The sequence below is a fragment of the Rhinatrema bivittatum genome, chromosome 12, assembly GCF_901001135.1.
Source record: "Rhinatrema bivittatum chromosome 12, aRhiBiv1.1, whole genome shotgun sequence".
Taxonomy (NCBI): Eukaryota; Metazoa; Chordata; class Amphibia; order Gymnophiona; family Rhinatrematidae; genus Rhinatrema; species Rhinatrema bivittatum.
In genome coordinates this window covers 24,769,677-24,790,762 of record NC_042626.1, presented here as the reverse complement: position 1 = coordinate 24,790,762, position 21,086 = coordinate 24,769,677, and the positions used below count along the sequence as shown (strand labels likewise).

General features: G+C 46.1%; 1 protein-coding gene across 7 annotated transcripts in view; it reads right to left on the bottom strand.

Annotated features, from left to right (window-relative positions):
• Positions 1 to 21,086, bottom strand: part of CADM1 (cell adhesion molecule 1) — a 564,860-nt gene that overhangs the window by 314,417 nt on the left and 229,357 nt on the right. The window contains exon 1 of one of the 7 annotated variants that reach the window (XM_029572375.1): positions 12,627 to 12,698. The exons of the other annotated variants lie outside the window; for them this stretch is intronic. The gene's annotated coding sequence lies outside the window, so the exon portion shown is untranslated. Of the gene's footprint in view, positions 1 to 12,626; positions 12,699 to 21,086 lie in introns of those variants that run through there. 7 annotated transcript variants of the gene reach the window in all.

The window sequence follows — 21,086 nt, the reverse complement described above, 5'->3', positions numbered from 1 at the left end:
ATGAAAATGAACGAACAGAGCTGAAGAAAGAGCGATCCTTGATCCTTTCTTCCTTTTAAATTCTGGTTCCTACCAAACCAAACCCGTTTACAGCAGGCTGGGCTCCTTCCCCCCCCCCCCATATTTTTTAATCATGGAAGTACCATGGGTATTGGGAATAGAGAGGGATCCTTTTGAAAAACCACAGCTCGTGTTGAGACCTAAATGTGGCATGGTGCAAGGGCGCTGAAGGCACACCGACCTTACATTTAAAACATAAATAAATAAATAGCTGAGTGGCGTGTAATTATAATCATTCACCATGCTCATCTCATGGCAGAGCAATAAACCTTCGCTAACCCATGGCATGGACTTGCACAGAAAAACCAGGCAGGCAAAGCAGGGGATGATTGGTTACTGCCCACAGGGAGAGGCAGAGAAGCGCCAGTGTGTAACAAAGTAACCAACAGGCACAGAGAATGTTTGATTGTTGCTGGAGATTCTTCAGAGATAGAAGAAGACTCCAGTGGGCAGATGCGCTCTTGTTGAGCTAAATAATAAGGGGGGCACCTTACAACCCAGAAGAGATAATGGGTAGGTGCAATACCAGGGCAATAACGACCGGGGGATCTAGTTCCTGACCAATCCAACCATCCAGGTTCCCAGGCATTAGGGAGAAGGGCAGAGGGTGCACAGAGGAACATTCTGAGGGGGGGGGGGGGGGGGGGGAGTATATTTCCTTTTATTTTCAAGATTTATATTCTGCCTTTATAGCACAATTTAACCAAAGTGGATTACAATTTAAAGCAAATTTAACAATTCAAAACACAAACAGCAGCAGATTAAAACAAATAAATAAACAGTATCTCAAACAAAAACACATATCTCTCTTAATGAGAGAGAGTGTGCAAGCTTTAAAAAAAAAATTGCATTTTTTTAGGGTATTAGATCACTAAATTTGATTGCACAAGTCCAGAGTTCTGCATCAACAGGAAGCTGACAATTCTTTCTTCTTCCTAATCCTTTGGCTTGCCAGCTCAGTTGGAACTGCCCTCGCCTGGGTTATGGTTCCAAGAGCCTTCATTTACAATTAATTGGGTGTTTTCCCCTTATTTCATATTCCCCTCCCAACTAAGTTATCCCTCTGGATCTTGGCTAATGTGGACTTCAAGTCTGGCCTGTAGGTGTCACTGTTGAGTGATGACTGGGGCACCCTGCCCCCTGGGCTGCAGGTGCTGCCTCTGCAGCATGCCTACTGACCCAGGATTTGAAACAGGGTCCTCCGCAGGTCTTCCACGTGGCAGTGTACAGCGCAGCCACTGAGCAACTGGGCTAGCCCAAGTTAATGGGATTTCTATCCGATTCATTCTGTCAGCTGGCAAAAGCAACATCCAATGACCATTTCACAAAAAGATGATCAGGGGTGATAAGTTTTGGGGGTTGTTTTTTTTTTTTTTTTTTTTTTAATCAGAGGGGTTTGATGACCATGGGCCGGTGCTTTCATTAGGCAAACTTGGCGGTCACCTTATTCCACAATAAAATATATATATATTTTTAAAGTAATTTAGGCCCCGATATTCAGCGCCACTTAGCCAGCTAAGCCCGAGTTTAGCCATCTGAATGGCACGGTTTAAATATCCGGCTGCAGTCAGTGGCAACCACTTAGCCAGCTAACTTTTTATTCTGCTTAAAAGACGGCCGAGAAGGGTGGAGGAGTTTCGGGTTGGAGGCACTTGGCCGGCTAGGTCATAGCCGGATAAATGCAGATATTCAGCGTTATCCAAGTTAGTTAACCGGAAAAGGCCAACCATTCGATTGTCTTAAAGTCAGCAGGATAAACTCATCTGGCTAACATTAAATCAGACAAGTAAATTAAGTGGCACGGTCATGCCCCTGAATATCTCAGCCGTGGTAACCGGACAAGTTAATCCGGCTAACTCAAGACAGCTTGTCACTATGATGGCCCTGCATCTTTTCTTGCAGAGCCTGCCAAAGCAATAAAAAAGCAAGCTTTCAGTCGCCTGGCAAGACCCTTATCAGAACCCAAAACCATGCACTGATTTTTTAAAAGCCGGTTTTGTTTACATCTTGGCATCCCCAAGTTTGTTTTGCTGAGATTCGGTTGATTATCACGAACAGCACCTGTAAGTTTTACTTTGAGGGATTTCCACCTCACCCAAGTAAACCCACACAGGCTGCTCCAGACCTGGTTTTGCCCCCGCTGCATGCAGGGATTCGTAGTTCTTACAGAAATCAATGGGACAACGAGAACTACAAATGCATGTATGCAATGGGGCACAGCCAGGCCTGCCCAGCCGACCATGAGCTGAGGTGGCAACCTAAAGACCAGAGAGAGAGTGTGATTTTTGCTACCTCCCCTTTTCATCATTAGAATTTGCTATCAAGAAATCTCCATCCTCACTATCTAGCTAACCTAAAGCCTAACTCCAGGGCTTCCTAAATCTAAAGGTTTAAAGAGACATCCTGGGGTCCCGTTCTCCTCTGTACTACACTCGTTCTCAGCTTCCCTGCCTCAGCACATTGCCCCCGCAGCGCTCTGGCTCCGATTCAAACCTGACTCTCACCTGGGGACTTACCCGGCCCCTTTCTCCACACAGAAAGCCGATCCTCTTTAAGTCATTTCCTGAGTCCCACATGAAAGGCCCTACACATTCAATAGCTTCTGCTCCAATCTTTGGCGAGGGGAGGGGGAGGATTCTGGCAAGTCTCATCCAACAGCGAGTCAGGTTTCCAAAGGCAGAGAAGAGAGGGAGAGCAACCAAAAAAAATACACAGAAGGGGAATCTTTCTTCCTCCTCTTACTGTTTCCATGTCCCCCTTTTCTTTCAGCGTTGTTTTGTATTATTTAAGGCTCTTTCGCAGCCCTCAAGAAGTCTGTATAAGCATTTCTTCCTTTCCCCTTTTCGTTGTTCTTCTGTCCTCACGGCAGGTATTGCCTTTTTTTGTTCGTTTGTTGTTTTGTTTTTTTTTAATTTTCAACATTTAGGCCCTCGCCCAACGTTTATTACTTAAGATTAGAGCAGTGGTTTTTCCCAAACATCTGCCAGTCGCTCCCCACCTCCATCGCTGGTCGGGTTTTCAGGATAATCCACAAGGAACATGCACCGTCTCCGCTGCAGAGGGTACCCGAGGGCAGGTTTGGAACACACAAGGACTGGATTCAGAGATCCCTGCAGCAGCGTACGGAGCATTAGAAGACCTCCCCTAATATCCCTGGGCTCTCTTTTCACTATGCAGAAACGTCCCTGTGTTGTTCACCTGCATGCATACATTTCAAAGGGCTGCTTACCTGTGCAGGCTGACTTAACATGACGTTTGGGGTCCTAACATTTTGTCTTGAAGAGGCCTGCATTCAAACATGGGCAGGGGGGGGAGTTTTAAATGACCCCCACAGCTCCCCCAAGTTTCACTGCTGTTTGCTGTAAAGCTTATGGTCTCCAGGTTTGGTCCTCAAAAACACCCCTCCCCCCCTCCTCCAACAGATCCAATTGTAAGAATATCCATAATGGATATTCACGAGGTTAACTCACAAATGTGCCTACCCTGAAAGCCGGACCTGCTGGGAGTTCTGGAGGGTTGGATTTAAGGCTAAAGCTCTGGGCGGCATTCGCGCGTATTACCTTCTGCCTGCTTGCGACCTCTTCTTCGCAGCTTTCTTAGGCCCTGCAATCAAGGGCTCGTCTCCCACACGCGCACAGAGAAAGCGTTTAAGCGCTATCCCATGCGGGTCAGGGCCAGCGTCACAGAAATGTTCTTCCCATGATGGGAAAAAAAATGAAATTAAACTCTTTGCTGTGCTATTGTGCTTCTCTGCAACAAAGCACTTTAGACCAGCCGGCCTGGGATTTGGTGGAGGGGGCGAGTTTGCTCTGTTTGTTTTAGGTGTACTCTGAGAAACCAGAGTATTAAAAACTGCAACGGAGATACACAAACAGGGCAAGTCTCTTAACCAAACAAGGCAGAATGAAAAGGAAAATCTTCCTCTGGAGAGGATCCAGCATGGTTAATGAGGGATTATGACAGACCAGGCAGGATTATATTCCCTCATAAGATGAAACATTGATTAGGCCTAAAATCCGCCACACACCCCAAGCTTTAATTCACACGGGTAAGATGCTCAGACTTTGGGAGACAGATGCAAACAAGTATTTTATTTCTTTTTTTTTTTTATACCATGGCATATTAGAAAACGTTCAGATTCAAAGTTGGGAATCATTACAGTCAACTGAAGAGAATGTCTTAACCCCATAACACTACCAGAGATCATCTGTTAGATATTAGACAGTTCAGTCAACAAGTGAAATAAAACCCAGCAACCTATTCCTTTTTCATTCTAACTGCTCTGCCACTCCCTTCTGCTCGATCCTGCCCAGTAGGGTCTCTCTGCTCACTTCCCCACCCTGCTTCACTCATAATGCCTCTGTAGGCACATGTAGGCCGGGCACAGAGGCAGCCTCCAAAGACCCAACAAATAGGATGCAGTTCTCATGTGGTACCACTAGGGGGAGACATGACAACAAAAAGCACATTTTGCAGTCGGGCCCAAAAACTCAACCTTTTGGAAATTTACCAAAGCTGTGGAAGAGATTGCGCCATGATACAGATTCTGAAGTCATTTTATTTGCTGCTGGTTACTCATGGGTATCAAGCAAAGTCTGGGCAACACCATTCATAACCAATAACCAGATGTAACGTGAACAGCAGGACTTGCTTCAGGAAGCTGAGCATTTCAGAGGTGAGAACTCCAAGGTCTCATCTTTACATAAGGGACTCATCACTAGGGACATTAACATAGTAGCTTCTCCACTTTTTTTCTGCTTAAGCCCCAAGAGTTAAGGGATTTCACAGCTCCCTCTTTCCTCCTCCTCCTCCTCTCCACCCCCCACAAACCACCACCACTGTCTTCTACATTGCTTTTCTGGATTATTCACCCTTGGGCGCTGCATTCCCTGGCTCCAGCAAAAAAACTTAAAAATGTCTAACAAAATGTGCAGAAGAAATTAACATTATACCTGCCCAGCCCCTATATTTAAATACTTTGAAGATGCCAACATTGTTGCTGTTTCGACATAGCAAGAATCCTTGCAACAAGGTGAGGGAAAATGCTACAGAACCATCAGTATCTCCCACAAATTTGCACCCGATGAGAGGGAAAGGCTAAGCTGTACGGCAGGGCTCAGCATGATATCTCACTGTGTTACTAAACTAAATTCTGCTGCAGAGAGAGTCCCACCAGGGCACATTAAACAGAGCAGTTCAGCTGCTGTTCACGTAACCTCATTAGCTTGCACCAGTTTACTGAAACATCCGCTACCACACGCACAGGCCTAAAAAGGTCGATATTATCTCGGGTGGCAAAGTTTCAAAGGGGGGGGGGGGGGTGGGGATGAGAAAACAAAATTCCTGCTCCTCCCGTCAATCCTGACCCAGGCCTTTCAAACTAACCCCCCTCAGACCTCTGCTCCTGCAATACAATTCCTGGATCGCAGTGAGTGTCGGGGGCCTTGTCTGCATTCACAGGCCCTGCCACCCTCTGGGCTTCTGTGCGGGGGGGGGGGGGGGGGGGGGGGTTTGGGAGTGTAGGATTAGTCCCTGTGCTCACACAGCAATCCGAGGATAATGTCGCTAGAGCGGAGGACTGGGGGCAGCGGGAAGAGGGTGGAAGAGCTCAGAGGGTTCGTGGAGAGAAAGGAGGAGGGCTGGCGTGACACCAGCACTCACAGCGTCTGCCCAGATCCATCCATCACAGACCGCAGGGGGCTTTTGAGTGGGCCTAATTCATTCAAGGATTCACCTGAAAAGGTGTGTCAACAACAAAAAAAAAAAAACATTAAGCTGATAGGAGAGCAAGAAATAAGACCAACAGTATGGCGATGCGGGTAAGCTGGTACCTAGGAGAAGCAGGCTGCCTCTCTCTCATCTGCAAGGACGCTTCATAGCGTAGGCACACAGTCCCTATGCCCATAAATCTACTTTTATTATAAAAAATAAAAGGTATACTACATTACAAGGACTTTCCAAACATCAGCCAATATAAAATTTGCAGCGAGCAGGGTCATAAATTAGCCACCATGGAGAGGCTGCACTATCACAACTCAACCTCCAGAAAGGTCACAGACAAGGTGGCTCCTCTTCCCCCCTTCAATGGAGCTATTCATTTTATTTTTCTTGCTAACCTCGGGTCAGTGACTCAAAGTTCCGAAAATGTACTCGTGCAGGCGGGGGATGAAGTGAGAGAGAGAAAAGAGAAAAAGGAAACGTGCACGTGCAAACGTTCGTACACGCATGCACCGAGGCACGGTGGTGCTTGGCCTTCTGCTGGTGATAAATAGAAAAGAAAAAAAAAAAACAGGTTGGCTGGAAAGGAGGCGGGAAAAGAAAAAACACAAGCATGAAAAATCCTCAGCAGGAAAGAAAGGACAACCAAGGCTTAATCTGTAGACAAATGGGAAGTGGAAGTGTGGAGCGGTGGGAATGAGAGCAGAGTGGAAGGGAGTGGAGCTGGTACGGGGGAGGGAGGGAGGGGGGAGCAGAAATTATCCATGCAAGTACTGGCCCCGCTCCGTTTCTGCAGTGAGCTGGAACTGATTTGTGCCATCAGCTCCGCTCTGTTTCTGGGGAAGCGCCAGAACTCGTTCACCGCCAGAAAAGTGGTGGCAGAACACCATTCTCGCTTGTTCCACCACAAATTAAGCCCTGGGTAACACCCAAAAAGGTGTTGAATTAGCACAAGCTTGAAACTTGTCTGCTGCGGGGCTCATCAAGGCCATGGCTGAAGCCTCCGCCAGTGGCATTATGGCTCATAAGTTACCAGAGTTCATTCAACCCTTTATTGTGTCTGTTTGCTCTCCAACATATGCTTCAGTTTCACCCCTTCGCGGGGGGGGGGGGGGGGAAGATAGGAGGGAAGGGGTTGGCTTCCTGTTCTCTGCTCTGCCTGCTGCAGGCTCACTCTCTCCTCTCTTCTTCCCTGCAGGCTGCCTGAAGAGGAGGGACTGGAAGGGGGGGGGGGGGGGAAACTCTGTTGTGCTCTCGGCCGTTCCCCCCACAAATTAAACCCTGGTGACAACTGTCCCACCTAGGAATGACCTCACTTTTACAGTCTGATCCAAACCAGGTTTTCTTTAGAAAATATAAAAAAAAAACAAAAAAAACTAAAACAAAAGAATAAAAAGCATTGCATTCTGGGATCTGTAGTCCTTTACTCAGTCTCCGTTCCATATGAAGAGAGTTAACAGATCAAACCAATGTCTGTATTTGTTGCGGTTTCTGTCTGTATTACTCTCCCCCCTCCCCACCGCTTACAATGTCTGGACCTAGCTCAACCAAACTTGTTATGGGGCTAGGTTGTTCGTGGAGGGAGGGGCCCAAGCACCCTAGGACCATTTCAGTTTTCAAACTTTGACAGTGCTTTCAGGACACACAGGAAGGATGCAAAAAACTGGGAATTCTTCCATAAGAAATACATTAGAATCAGAACAGAGGCTAGACAGAAGGCTGCTCTTTCTACTTATTTTTAAAGCCACAGGACTCTAGCGCTGCAGTGGCATAGGATTAAAATCCCAAAGACTGGATCAGCCTCTCAAAGCTGACCTGATCCAAACCGCAACAGCAGTGAGCTGAGAAAGTGATACTCAACGGCTCATCAGTATTACAACTGGAAAAATGTTAAGCCAGCAAGTTGCTCCGTTTCTTAAAACTCGAAAGTACTCACTTGTTCTTGGACAGATGGTGCCTAAATATATATATTAGGGTCTGTACCTTACCATCGAAGAACTCAAAATCGTGAGTCGACTGAAGCACAGGATGATGTCATCCCAGAATCCGCTTGAGATGCAGCCCCGACGCTGGAGAAGTGCCAGACAATCTTGAGCCAGTCTATAGCCCACTTCATAATCGCCCGATGGCATCGTAATAGATGCAAGTCCAACTGAAGACTAGGAGTGCTTGGTTTTATTGTATCTTGGAGTTGTACTTTCCCCTCTCCCCCAAGCTCGTCCATTTTGGCAAGGAATTCCTCTTTGCAACTCCAAGGTCCCTTCAGCAGCACTTCAACCCCCCCCCCCCCCAAGATGGAGCCCCCTTCTATCTGAGCACGACTGCAATACCAACTGGTTGTCCGCTCTCGAACAAAATGCTACAGAATGCATACAAACAGCACCCCCACCCCCCAAAAAAGGGAAAAGATTGATACTTTCTCCAAATGTTTGTCTTAAGGCTGAACATCAAAAGCAAGACGGTTTTGCCATGAACATGATTTTTTTTTTTTTTTATAGCGTGTACTTTCAGTCCAGCTCCAGAGGGGAAAATTGTTGTTTACCAGAACCAGGAGAAGCGCAAAAAAGCAATAAAAAAAAAGACAGATGAAAAATGCAGGGTTAAGTTTTAGCCAGGACTTTTTATGCTACAATGGCGTGCTACTTTATGATACAAAGAAATCTACTCATCTCCTCCAGCACTACAGCACTGCAAGAGGAAAACATGATTAAAGTGTCCTCTTAATGCCATCCCATTTATAAAGCGCTCTAGGAAAGAAGCGCGCCGGCAGGGCGAGGCGGCAAGAAGGCAGGCGCGCACAACCCACCCACCACCCCCCCCACCGGTCAAGTACCGTGCCTCGATCCCTGGCACTAATCGAGATCCTTAACAGCAGCAGTGGGAGAAGTTTCGCTCTCCCCCCTGCCCACCCCCCCAAACCCATCACTTCCATGATTCTGCGAAGAACAAGGCGAGTTAAAATCCTGCACTTCAGCATGTGTCAGTTACCATGGGGATTGCTTAGTGACTCAAATACAGGATTATGGCTGCACAGGAAGCACAAGCTGGGGGAGGAGGAAATGGGAGAAATCTCTTTTGAGCAAACCCAATTATTTCCATTAATTAGCAGGGTTAGAGAGGCAGGAGGAAAAAAAAAAAGGAAAACAATCATGAAATTAAGAGAGATGCATTATGCCTGCAATAACCACAGTCAAAGTTTTATGCAGTCAAAGTAGACCAGTTGTAATGAGTGCATGGGCCTTTTTATTAGCTTTCAAAAGAATGAGAGGTAAAGGCATATATGGCATGGGCTTGCAAACACAAAGTCATTGCATGATATAAGAGCGATTGCAAGCCAGTATTTACGATGGTGCTTTATTAGCTACCATCCATTACACTTTGGATTGGGAGCGACTGACAAGCCTGGTTGAGTAGCCAAGTCCCTAGCACCAGAAGACTTACAATAAGTTGGTACCTGAGACAATGGAAGGTGACGCGAGTTGCCCAAGGTCACAAGGAGCATCCGTGGGTGAAGCGGGATTTGAATTTTGGTTTCCTTGGCTCTCAGCCCGCTGCTCTAACCACATCAAGCCTCATGTTAATATTTCCCCTATTAATGGCCTGCTATAGTGCTGGCCTTCCTGGTCATAGCTCGATGAGCTCTATTGCAAGAGTTTATACCCCAAAACTAGACAGATACAAAATGCCTCCTTATTTCAGCCCTACAGTCACATCTGGAGAAGGAACCTGCACAGTCTCCAAAGCACATGTATTTGTTTTTTTAATGTGTGTGCTCTACTTTCTGCAATATATTTAATATCAAACGTGTTAACTGTTTTGATAGTAATAATGGAATTGTGGTATATCAAACAAATATGGATAAATATCTTATTTGCTGGTCCTTTGAAAAGGAATCCCAATTTTCTCCAGGACCAAAAGGGCTATTAGAACTGCCCTCAAAGTAAAACCCTTGTATCATTAGGAGTGCCCAGACATAATAACCAATTCACCAAATCTCATTCTTTTTGAACTGCAGGAATGATCATGAGTGGACAGACAAAAACTTGACTTCAGATATTTGCCTTCTACCCCAGTCGTTCAAAAATGGTCAGGCACCATTCTCAACAGCATCAATATAGGATGTGTCAGAAATGGTCGACATGAAACATGTATGCATGGGGCACGCATCATGACATGCCTTCACCAGCTAGCATGGCAGAAATCACCCCCAAGCTATTCACGGAGCAACCCGGTAAGGCCAGCAACGTGTGCCCTAAACGTGTTTTCAGATCACCATATGACTTGCTGTTACACCGGTGCGAAAGACCTCTCAGGGGTGTCTCTTTCAGCCACCTTCTCCCCCCCCTCCCTGCATTTGCTTCTAGAATCTGTCCATTTTATTTTAAAACATTGCCATGCAGCAGCCACCATGTTTTGTGGGGCCTCAGTGGCTGCCATCACCTCCTCCCCGCTCCAGAGATCCTGCCGAGCGTGCCAAAAGGCAACCCCTCCCTGCAGGGCTCTCAGCACTTCGAAGCAGAGCTACCAAGAAGCTCCAGTGTCATTTGCACAGGATGGGCCAGGCAGGATTCTCCTGACTTGGACTTTCAGAAAGTATTAAATGCTTTAAAAAAAAAAAAAAAAAAAAGTACGGAGTGGCTCAGCCTAGAATATGTCCTCATATTTCGGTTTTTCGTCTTATTTTTGTTTCTTTCTTCCATTTGTTTTTTAAATTTCATTTTAGTATTTAGTGCACACTAAAAAAAAAAAAAAAGACCCATGTTTTTCAGTTCGTTTTGGACTGAGCACAAAAATGTTATTGCTTTTTTTTTTTAATCTCATTTTTAAATACGACAGCACATCCCTAAGCTCAACCTGCCCAGCTGAGCCAGAGAGCCAGTGGGCAACTAACTCAGAAACAGTTTCCCTGACAAACACTGATTTGGGGAAGGGGGGGCGGCATTTGATGCAGGCATTTGGGCTGCGCCCATCGCTAGGCAACCGGGCTCAAAGAGGAGCGGTCGCGGGGGTTGGGTGGGAAGGAAGAGGGGCTGTACCCCTGGGCTCCCAATCACAAATGAAAAGAACTCTGTAACCAGAGAAACTCGGGGGGGGGGGTATGCTTATTAAAACACTATTTGTTTTTTTGGGGGGGGTTTGCATTTTACATGTGGCTGTGTGAGCCCTCCCTCCCCCAAGTAGGCAGCTAAGGAAAAGTGTCCTGAAACTTAAAAGATAGTTCTTTCTACAGCACTTCAGAAAGATGATAATAATTAGGGAACCTCGTTCTGCTGATTGCAATGAGGTAGGGCCATTATATGTAAAGCACTCCCCTGCCTTAGCTCCCTGTCTCTCTCTCTCTCTCTCTGCAAAGCAGACCATAAATCCCAACATACGTTCCTGAAAGTCCGCCTCAGACCCGGAGGCACAAGCAGCACTTTTTTTTTTCCGCGCTATACGCGATCACCCTCCTCCTTGAAATCTGAAAAATGGCAGAGCTATCCCGGAGCGTCGGTCTTTGGAGCTCATTTGCATTCGCAGGCCGAGCACCAGCAAGGATGGGGAGCGATGGCACAGATTCCACAAGGAAGCCCAGGCGAGGAGGAGGAGGATAGGATGGCGCCCACCAACAACCCTGGCTGGAACTTTCATCAATGAGACACGGCAAACAGAGGGCGAAGGTCAACGGAGGTGACCAAGGGGCTGGTAATCCTCCTCCGCGGGGCCTCAACGTGGCTGCTGCCGGTTAGGCTTGGCATGTGAAGCACGTCCAACTGGCCGAATGCTCCAGAGCTTTCTAAATACTGGGTGGGCACATTTCTGCTTGCCTGCCTGTGGAAGAAACCTAAACTAGTTACAGGAATACAAAGCTGACTGGCACTGGAAGAGTATTAGAGTAAATCTTTGTGGATGGTGTATTTTAGTTAAGCTGCAGGAGGAATGATGGGATTGTAGCACCTTTTGTTGAGCATAAGAAACAACAAAGAAACCAGTAACAGTAACCAGGCCATGTGAGCAAGAGCCGACCTGCTCCTGGTTTCCATTCAGCAGCACAGAATTCTCTTTACTCCTCTTTTATCTCTTAAAACGTACAAAACTCCAGACTGCCAGGTGCGTGGGTGCATCAGTGAAGCCAGCCTCCCAAGCTGGCAGCCTGAAGCCCAGAGGAGGCCGAACTACCTTCTCACCTCCTCGAGCAGGTCCAGACACATTAGCACGCGTGCACATACGTATGCGCGCGCCCGCACATACGTACGTGTGCAGCTGGCACCGCCCACGCCGTACCTGTTCTGTGATGGGACAGACTGCATGGGCATGTGAAGCATCTACCGACGCTGACCACGCGTGAGGGCGCGGCACAAGCCTATGCCTGCCTTCGCTCACGTCGCCTGTCTGCTGGGGTGGTGAAGTGTGTGCAGGGCCAGTGCAAGGTGCCCTAGGTGAACATTCAGTCTCATGCCCTCCCCCCCCCCCCTTTACAGACCTGCCTATCAGCATCTGGCACTGCATCCCACTCAGCATCCACATCTCCATATCCTCCCCATGTTTCCTGGCCACAGTGCTCGGCGTTCCTGCTCTACCCCACCCCAGCATCTCCTTCTCTCTCCCCTTGCTCAGCACAGCGGGCCTTACCCAAACCTCTATGCCCTCCTTCTGTAACGTCCAGAACCCTCTCTCCATAAAGTCCCTCCCCCCCCCCCCCAGTATGCACTCCCTTTGCTCGGGTGCTCATGTGTGAAGCTTGCGCTGCCGCCGCCCGCGTTGTACCTGTCCGACAGAACTTCGATTTTCCAGGGCTGCCTATCTGGCACTTATCGTATGGCATGCGAATGACCGGAAAAATGAAGGAAGAAAATTTGGTTTGTTACCTATGCGAATTCTTCGGGCAGTGTCTTTCTAATCCCACAGTCTTATAAGTGGAACAATAAGCAGAGTGCTCAAAAGAAATTCAGCTCACTTACCTAAAAAAAAAACAAAAACAAAAGCAGAAGAGAAGACTGTCACTCTCATGCAGGCAATACATAGGGTGGGGAGAACGCATTTTCAGGGTTGGGTGTGATATATTTTCGGGGCGAGGACTCCAAACTCTACCCCATTTTTTTATTCTTCCAGTTCTCTCCCACCCTCAGATTTCTCCTTCTATCTCCTCAACGCCTTCTTCCAGCTCCATCCAGCCCTGGTCATATGAACCAATACACAGGGGATCATGGGCGTCAACAAGGAAGGCTCACCGAGCGGCGCAGATTTCACGTTGCCCCCATGGGATGCAAGTTCACAGGTACTTTTTTTTTTTTTTAAACACCCGTGGGAAAATCGCAGGAGGATTTTCACCTGCGAACCTGCTGTGGGGGTACAAGAGCACACGCGAACCGTCCGGCTTCTTTGCACTACCTTGAAAAGCAGGCGGATAGATTTACAAACACATGGCCATGCGCATCCTTTGTCTCCCCCAACCTGAACACGCTACCAAGAACGCCTCCTCTCCGCGTGGCTAAGAACCCGCACTTTGCATTACACTCACCAACAGGTCAATACAGAAAAGTGCGGCCGCAGTTACCCTGCTCCTAACCCGCTTTCTACTCACTTTTCGGCCGCGTTAGTCCAACCCGCGATACACTATCCCCTTTAACCCATCCTCACCGCCTCTTTAAATCACCGGGTAACCCATTCCGCCCGCGGCATGTATATGAGATGTAAACGATCGAATTAGCTATTCCCTCCCATACAGTAACGCGCGCCCCGACTATCGCTTTTTTAACCTGCCGTTTTGCCACGCGTTTAACCTAACTTACCGCCTACCCTTACCCCTGCAGGAGGGACAATGATCAGACCGCAGAACAAGATACATTTTTTTTGTTGTTTTACCCCCTAAATTGCTTTGAAAACTGCACTCTGAACGGGTAGCATTTTATACTGACCTAGGACAGGGTTTTTCAAGCCTGTCCTAGAGTACAAATACCACCCCCCCCCTCCCGCCCAGGCAGTCTGATGTTCAGGATTTCCACAATGAATATGCATAAGATGGATTATGCATGCAGCAGAGGCAATTCAGGCAAATCTCTCTCATGCATATTCATTGTGGATATCCTGAAAATCAAACAGGCTAGGGGATAACTCCAGGACAAGAACTGGTTTGAGAAGCAATGATTCAGGAGACCTATTCTAATAGGTGGCCCCTGCAGACAGGGAAGGATAATGAAGGGCTGACCCTTAGAGGACATTTTTTTCTCCCTGCCCTCAGCAAGGGAGCAGGAAAAGGACTAATAAGCATAAACTGTTGGGTGCAAACTGGTATAGAAACGATAAAAGCAGGCTAGTTTCTCTTTAAAATGCTCGAGACGCCAAGCTGAAAACATCTGGCGCACAGGCCTTCGTTTGTAACCTCAGATCCCTCTCTCGCCCTGCCTCTAACCGGGTTTCTTTTCCCTCGATGCTCTCGGCTTCCCTGCTGTCGCTACCTGCCATACATCACTTAGAAAAGTGCCTGCCTGTGCGCTACATCATATGATGTACATCCAGGGGCCTCACTGATTTATTCCTTTTGGGTCCAGGCCCAGAACTTGGAGCATGCTGGGATTTCAGCTGCAGCCATCAAAGTGCAGGGGCAACCTACTGTATGTCGCACACAAGTGTGCTATTGTGCCAGGAAGCTCTCTGCTGTTCCTTCAAGAATTTAAATTGACCCATTTCATCCAGGCAGTGGGAAAGGTAACAATACCCAAGAGCGTTATCATGTAGCGTCTACTGATAATCAAGGCGCCATTCTCCAGATCCCTCAACTAACAGCAGAGAATGGTAGAGACTGTCTATGGATGACAGATTATTCTAACTTGTACATGGTGCCCCTTATTGATTTACATTTCGTAACTGCTTCTATGAAAACATTCAGAGTGATTTACAATATAAAATCATACTAGCAAAAGAGTAAAGTCAGTCATCAATTTCAAACTAAAGCCACCAAACTGTCTTTATATGAATACAAGATCTATTAAATGATATGGGATAATGTATTTTCACCCAGCTCCAACCTAGGAAAGCCGGCATGGTATTAGGAAAGAACATGCACGAGAAGAAATTAGTGTAACAGTTCAACTTAGGACAAGTTATATACAAGTTCTGCATATATTTTACAAATCAGTTGTGTATTTGAAATAGCCAAGGCCTTTCTGCTCTCTTAAATTCCACTTCTGAGTACAGTTTGTTAAAATGGGCTGAAAACAAAAAAAAAAAAAATGCTACTCAACTCAACTCATGAGCCGGTACTTTAGAATTATCATGTGTGTGTCAAATTATACAATGAAGCCAAAAGCAGGGTGGGGTTCCTCCTCCTAGCACTAAGCTGACTGTGTAAAAAGACCCCCACCCCATATGCTGCTACTTCTAACAACAACTTTATACTAAACTGACTGGCCCCAATAATGAGGTGCTTGATGTATTTAGGATAAACTACTCTCATCTGCTTTAAAAAGAACATTTGTTTTATGTTTTCTACAAACCAAAAACATTCAACAATGAAGCACTGTAGGTCTTTGCTTCAAGATAAAATAATCACTGGACACACAGGAAAATTGTAAAGACCCAAGAGTCAGATGGGGGACTTCAAGGTGGCTCCCAGCGGACAGATGTCCATGAACCACAACCATCGCCACTACTGCCTTCAGTGGCATCCTGACGGGTTGACCAAAGAGTGGTGAATTATCTATCCTCTCCTCCTCGCCGGTGGCACCACACAAGGACTGAGGCAAATTGGCAAGGCAATCTGGGAGCTGTGTGTACTGCCTTTCCCCGCACCTTACCTGTTCTGTGAAGAAACGGAAGGCATTGATTTCCAGTGCTGTAAATTCAATACTCTTCACAAGCACTAAATCCAATTGATTATTTCTTCCAAAAAACCCAAAAAACAAAACAACCACAAAATAAAACCAGCCATAAGACAAAAAAAAATCCAGAATGTCCTGCATCAATGCAAAATATCAAAACAGTCTCCCGCGAAGTATGAGTGATGATGCAAGATGGATTTTCCAATACTGACATCATGAAAGAGCATGTGGAGTTTCCTACCTCAGGTAAACATGAGCAGCTCGTGCCTGACTGGGGAAGAAGGGGGCAAAAGGAGACCAATTGCATTTAGTGAATCTTATACAGGCAGATAGCTACTGCAAGCTGGTTTCATGCTCCTCGAAGCATAAAAACAAGTGGATTTACATGAGGTGCCCAGACACACTTTGTATTACTGAGGCACAGCCTGCCAACCAGTCACACCCTGTCCCACAGTTTGATTTGAACTTTCTCCTCTAGCTAGATTTCAGGTCCTGCATTTGTCAATGCCAAGTGCAAGACTACATATCCCAGTCTGCTTAGAGAGAGAACATTGAATTATAAGCCAGGCTGCTGAAGGCATCCCAGATAGTTTGGGCTTACTTGTTTTTATCAGAAGAGGAAGGCCTGGGAAAGGACGGACGGTGATGTAAAGAATCAAAATTGTGGATGGAGTGTAAGGATTTTAGGGTAGTAGGGTGGCAGATCATCAGTACCAGCCCATCTCACTGGAATGAGATCAATGCACCCAAAGAAAACACTTTGAGACGAACATACCAGTGCTAACATGCTGAAGCTAGACAAAATGAATATGGGGTGGAGGGGGTACCCCTCCGTAGAGTGCTTTCTACTTCCTCTCCACATACATACATCATGGTTTAAGGAATATGTTTCAAACTGGCAGATGTCCAAGGCCAAACAGTTGCAGCTGCTCTGACTGCCATGTTTACAGAGCAATTCAGGAAGCTTTAAAAGGGCAAAGTGCACCAGACAGAAGGGGGTCCCATCAGCATAATATGGACTGATCCCAATGCATGCAAAGATCAGCACATCTGTTCAGAGCTCCCTCTGGTAACATGATGCTTGAGCATTGAAGCCAGGCCTCATCACTCATGTTTTGCAGAGGAGAAAAAAAAAAACCCTACTTCAACTATCTAAGACATGTCTGAAGAAGGGACCCATATGATCTCGAAAGCCCATGTGCACTATCTTTAAATAATTCTTGCACTGGGGTCCAATAAAGTGTACTGCAGCCTGCAAAGAACCTAGTTTTCTTCAGGACCAATACAGCTGTTATGGTCTTTCGCACAACTCAATACAAGCCAAAAGGACATCCTTTCTGATCTTTACTGCACTGGTGCTAGAGTACTGTCCCCGGTCTCTCCCCCCCCATTCTGCAGCTGCAGGAGAGGCCACCTAATGAGCCAGCTGCCAAAATGTACAACCTGCTGCACAGTCAATAAACCTGAAGCTCCTCCATGCTAACCCAACCATGGGAAGGAAGCCGATGCAACTAATCTCTCTGCTTCATGCTCCAGCCCCACCCCTCCTAAGCAGTTTCCAGGGAACAAGAAGGGAGGAGAGGGGGTGTAGCTCAGACCGGACCAGACAAGACCCAAGCCACTCTGCTCCCTAATCCAGTGCCTCCTCCCCTTCAGCTGTGTTCCCCTCCTCTCCTGTCCTAAACGTAACAGGAAGAACTGAGGTGAGGGTTGGAGTGGCCAAACCAATCCAGCCATTATTTGATCCCTTAAAGATCTTTTTCTTTTTCTTTTTTTTTTTTAAATGTCAAACCAAAGTGATTTTTATATAACTCCTGTCACTTTACAAGAATTTCATCTTTATACAAAAGGTACCTGCATCTGCATACATGGCCCAACCATACACCAATTGACAAAGACCTGGATGTATTTTAGAAGGCTGCAGCTGCTCCTGTCCCACAGCTGGCAGAGATGGCATTAATTTCAATTAGCAGCATGACAAACTCTGCTGATGCCGAGTGCAATTTTGGCATACTCAAGCTCATATATTCATAAAGATGAGTAGGACTCTCTCAAGAGAATATATAAAAGGATGGTTGCATTATATTTCGATCCAAAACAAAAATGACATCTCACGGTTAAGTTTATACCCTTTATGTCTTTATTTGATAAACATATCCTACATGGCATATTTTGTATTTGTATATAGCTTAAGTGTTTAAAAACAACGTAAAAGATTTTCAATACAACATTGATTTTTTTTTTTGCCTAGTGAGATGATAAACCTTATGCAAAATTATGCAAATTTGCTACGATTTCCACAGAATTTTGAAAAGTCTGCCCCAGGAAACTGGGGGCTATGCCCTAGATACACTGAGCTATAAAGAAATTAGATATATACATTCTTATTTGACTCCAACATGCTTTTCCCTAAGTTCTATGAGAAGGTGTCAGAGGCTACCTTGTCTTCAGTACCTTTTCAGAAACAGATCTTTCAATTGAAAGGAGAGACAAAACAGATCCACCACAGATGTGTCCCACTTGTGAAATATCTGGTTTGCTTCCCCCTCCCAGCTCTGAGATCATTCATGGGGTTCCAGGACTCAACTTGGTCTATCCTCCAGAATAATCTCCTTGCCTGCCAGATATTTGACAAATGGCCCAAATCCCACATCAGGATAGTCTCCTGACACAAGAAGTATGATCCCACTGCCACTTCTCTGTTTGGACGAGGTCAGTTTTCTTGGCCACCCGAACTCTGAAAGCCCTTAGCTCCAGGAAATTTATCTGATGATACTTTTCCTGAGCATACCAGAGTCGCTCTAGGTGAGCTCCCCAGCCCAGGCTGGATGCACCCATGGCTTCGACAATTTGCACTGGAGGTATCTGGAATGGTATTCCCTTGGCCAAACTGGACTGAATCAGCTACCAGGACAGAGTCTTAACAAGCTGGGTGACGCAGATGTTATCTCTGAAATCATGAATAGCTTGCTCCCAACTATGATCTCAGAGTCCACTGGGCTCATATGAAATCATGCCAGGGGAACAACATGGATTGACGACATTAGGCCCAACATGCTCAACATGTCCCATGCCGACAGCCGCTAACTCAATTTTATCCTCTCACAGTGGATATAAATGTGATAACCTTCTCCTATGGTAAGAAGGCTCTTGCCCAAGTCATAACTAGCAGTTGAGTTGATGAGCTCACATGGGATTTGGGGTAGTTTATGAACAGTAGTAACTCCAGGTGGTTTTTCTCATCGATTCTATAGCACCTTGAAAAGTGCTTTTGGTCAGCCAACTGTTCAGGTAAAGAAACATATGCACTTCCAATCTGCATAGATAAACAGCTCATACCACAAGACATTTGGTAAAAATTTGAGGTACATTTTGCTAAGCCAAACTATATTTGAGGTGGTGCTTATTATGAATCTGAGATCTTTCTAGCTTACAGGATGTATCTCAATGTGAATGTAATCATCCTTCAGATCTAGAGAGTATAGCCAGTCTTCTTTTTCTAAAAAGGGAATCATGGTACCTAGGGAAACTTATCTTGAACTTTATCCATACCAGGTACTTGTTCAAAGCCTTGAGGTCTAGGATGGGATGAAGTTCCCTTATTTGCTTTAGGATCAGGAAATACTTGGACTAAAATCCCAACCCTTTTACCCTGGTAGAACAAGTTCAATGCATTGGCCTCTAAGAGGGAGGAGAGCTCTTTTAGTAGCAGCTCCTGATGTTGAGGAAGTGACTAAGCAGTCTTCAGAAGACAATTTCTACAGTATTCAATAATCTTCATCTGTATCCTTTTCCAATTATGCTCAAGATCCAAGTATCCGCGGTTACTCTGGGCTAACAGTTTATGTAAAACCTCAGCCCCCCTCTAGCACGGATACTGGGATCCTGGCTATGCTCTCCCCAGTCCAGTCAAAACCCGGTCCCATTAAAGCTTGCGGCAAATAATTTCACAAAATATCCATAGAGCGATGAGGAATTAGTAAGATCGATAAAGAAAAGGTCCTCCACAGGAGATCTCCTTTTCTGTGGAGGAAAAGGGTCAGAAGGGAGATTTGTAGACCCCTCTTGGTTGGAAAAGTTCTCAGATGCACAGCCATAGCCCAATTGGTAGGTCAGGGGCATGGACCTGGACTTCACCCAGCTAGCAGACAAGACCTCAGAGAGGGCAGCACTTGTCTGTTGGGATCTAGACCCTGAAAATGTCCCACACCTTGGTGAAGTTTCCTCCTTCAACTGGCTGGAGATTAAAATTGGTGCAGAGGTTCTCAATGTCAATTCCCCTCCAGGGTTCTTCCATTGGTCATCAAAAGTGATTCCAGCAGGGACTGGACACTGGCTTTGCAAAGACACAGATTCAGTTGATGCCAGTAAACTGATACTCTGATTCTTAAGATTCAGAGCCTCCTGGATTTTCCAATCCAGCTCCTCCTCAAAAATAGCCTGAGAAGCAGGAGAAAAAGCAACATCTTTCTGGGACACAAGGGGTCTATTGGAAACTGACACCTGGACCCTTGGAAACTTATGATATTCAAGAATACATGGAAGATTAACTTTCCTTCCTGCAAGAACACTCGAGGGGATTCAAGGCTGTTGCCAGAATGTCCCTGCTCCCAACATTACATATCAATGGGTGCCGATGTTTCTTGGCCTTCATCCAATGCACATCATCGGAGCACTGTGATACCGCTACCAAAGAAATGGAACCCTTCACGCTCTTCAGATGGGAAAATCCAGACAATGGCCTGTTTCCTTTGATCCTATATGGTGCTCAATGTCAAAAAGGAATCAATGCTCCTTCAATGTTGATGCATCAACAGTGATCTGACCAGCTCCTGGGTCCCTCAATGTCAATGCCTCAGATGCAGATACAGAAGGGCTTGACTTAATACAGAAAGGGTTTTTCCATTAGATCAAGCTGGGCATAATACCTACTAGGGGTCACAGTTCTGCACCCCCACACATCATGATCAGCCCCCAAACAAAGGACACATCTCTCATGGTGACCCATGACAGCCATGACTCATTTGCACAGGAGGTACTTTTCAAAGCCGCTGGCTTTCTTCTCCTTCTCCATCAATCAGAAAATTAACAAAGCAAAACCAAAAATGGTGGTAAAAACCACAACTGATGCAACCTTTGACATACCGATGCTGACATACCATGCAGCCATCAAATAAAATAAGAAAATTTAAAACACATGAAAACCTTCATAAGCCAGGTGCCTACAGAGACAGAAGACCACAGCACCCCATATATAATGAATCCTACAACCTTGGAAAGCCAAATAAATTCCCTGGCAAGCAGGATGGAGACAAAGTCTGCAACTGATGGGTTCCCAGGAAAAGATGAAACTGAAAACAGCCCACATGGATGCACATGCTCAATAGGGAATGCTCAAAGCTTCTAGAAGCTTTAAAGTCAAAGTTCTGTGCCAGGCTCCACCTGATGTCACCCCGCATGTGACCAGACATCCTGCTTGCACTTGAAGAGAAATGGCAATTATTTTTC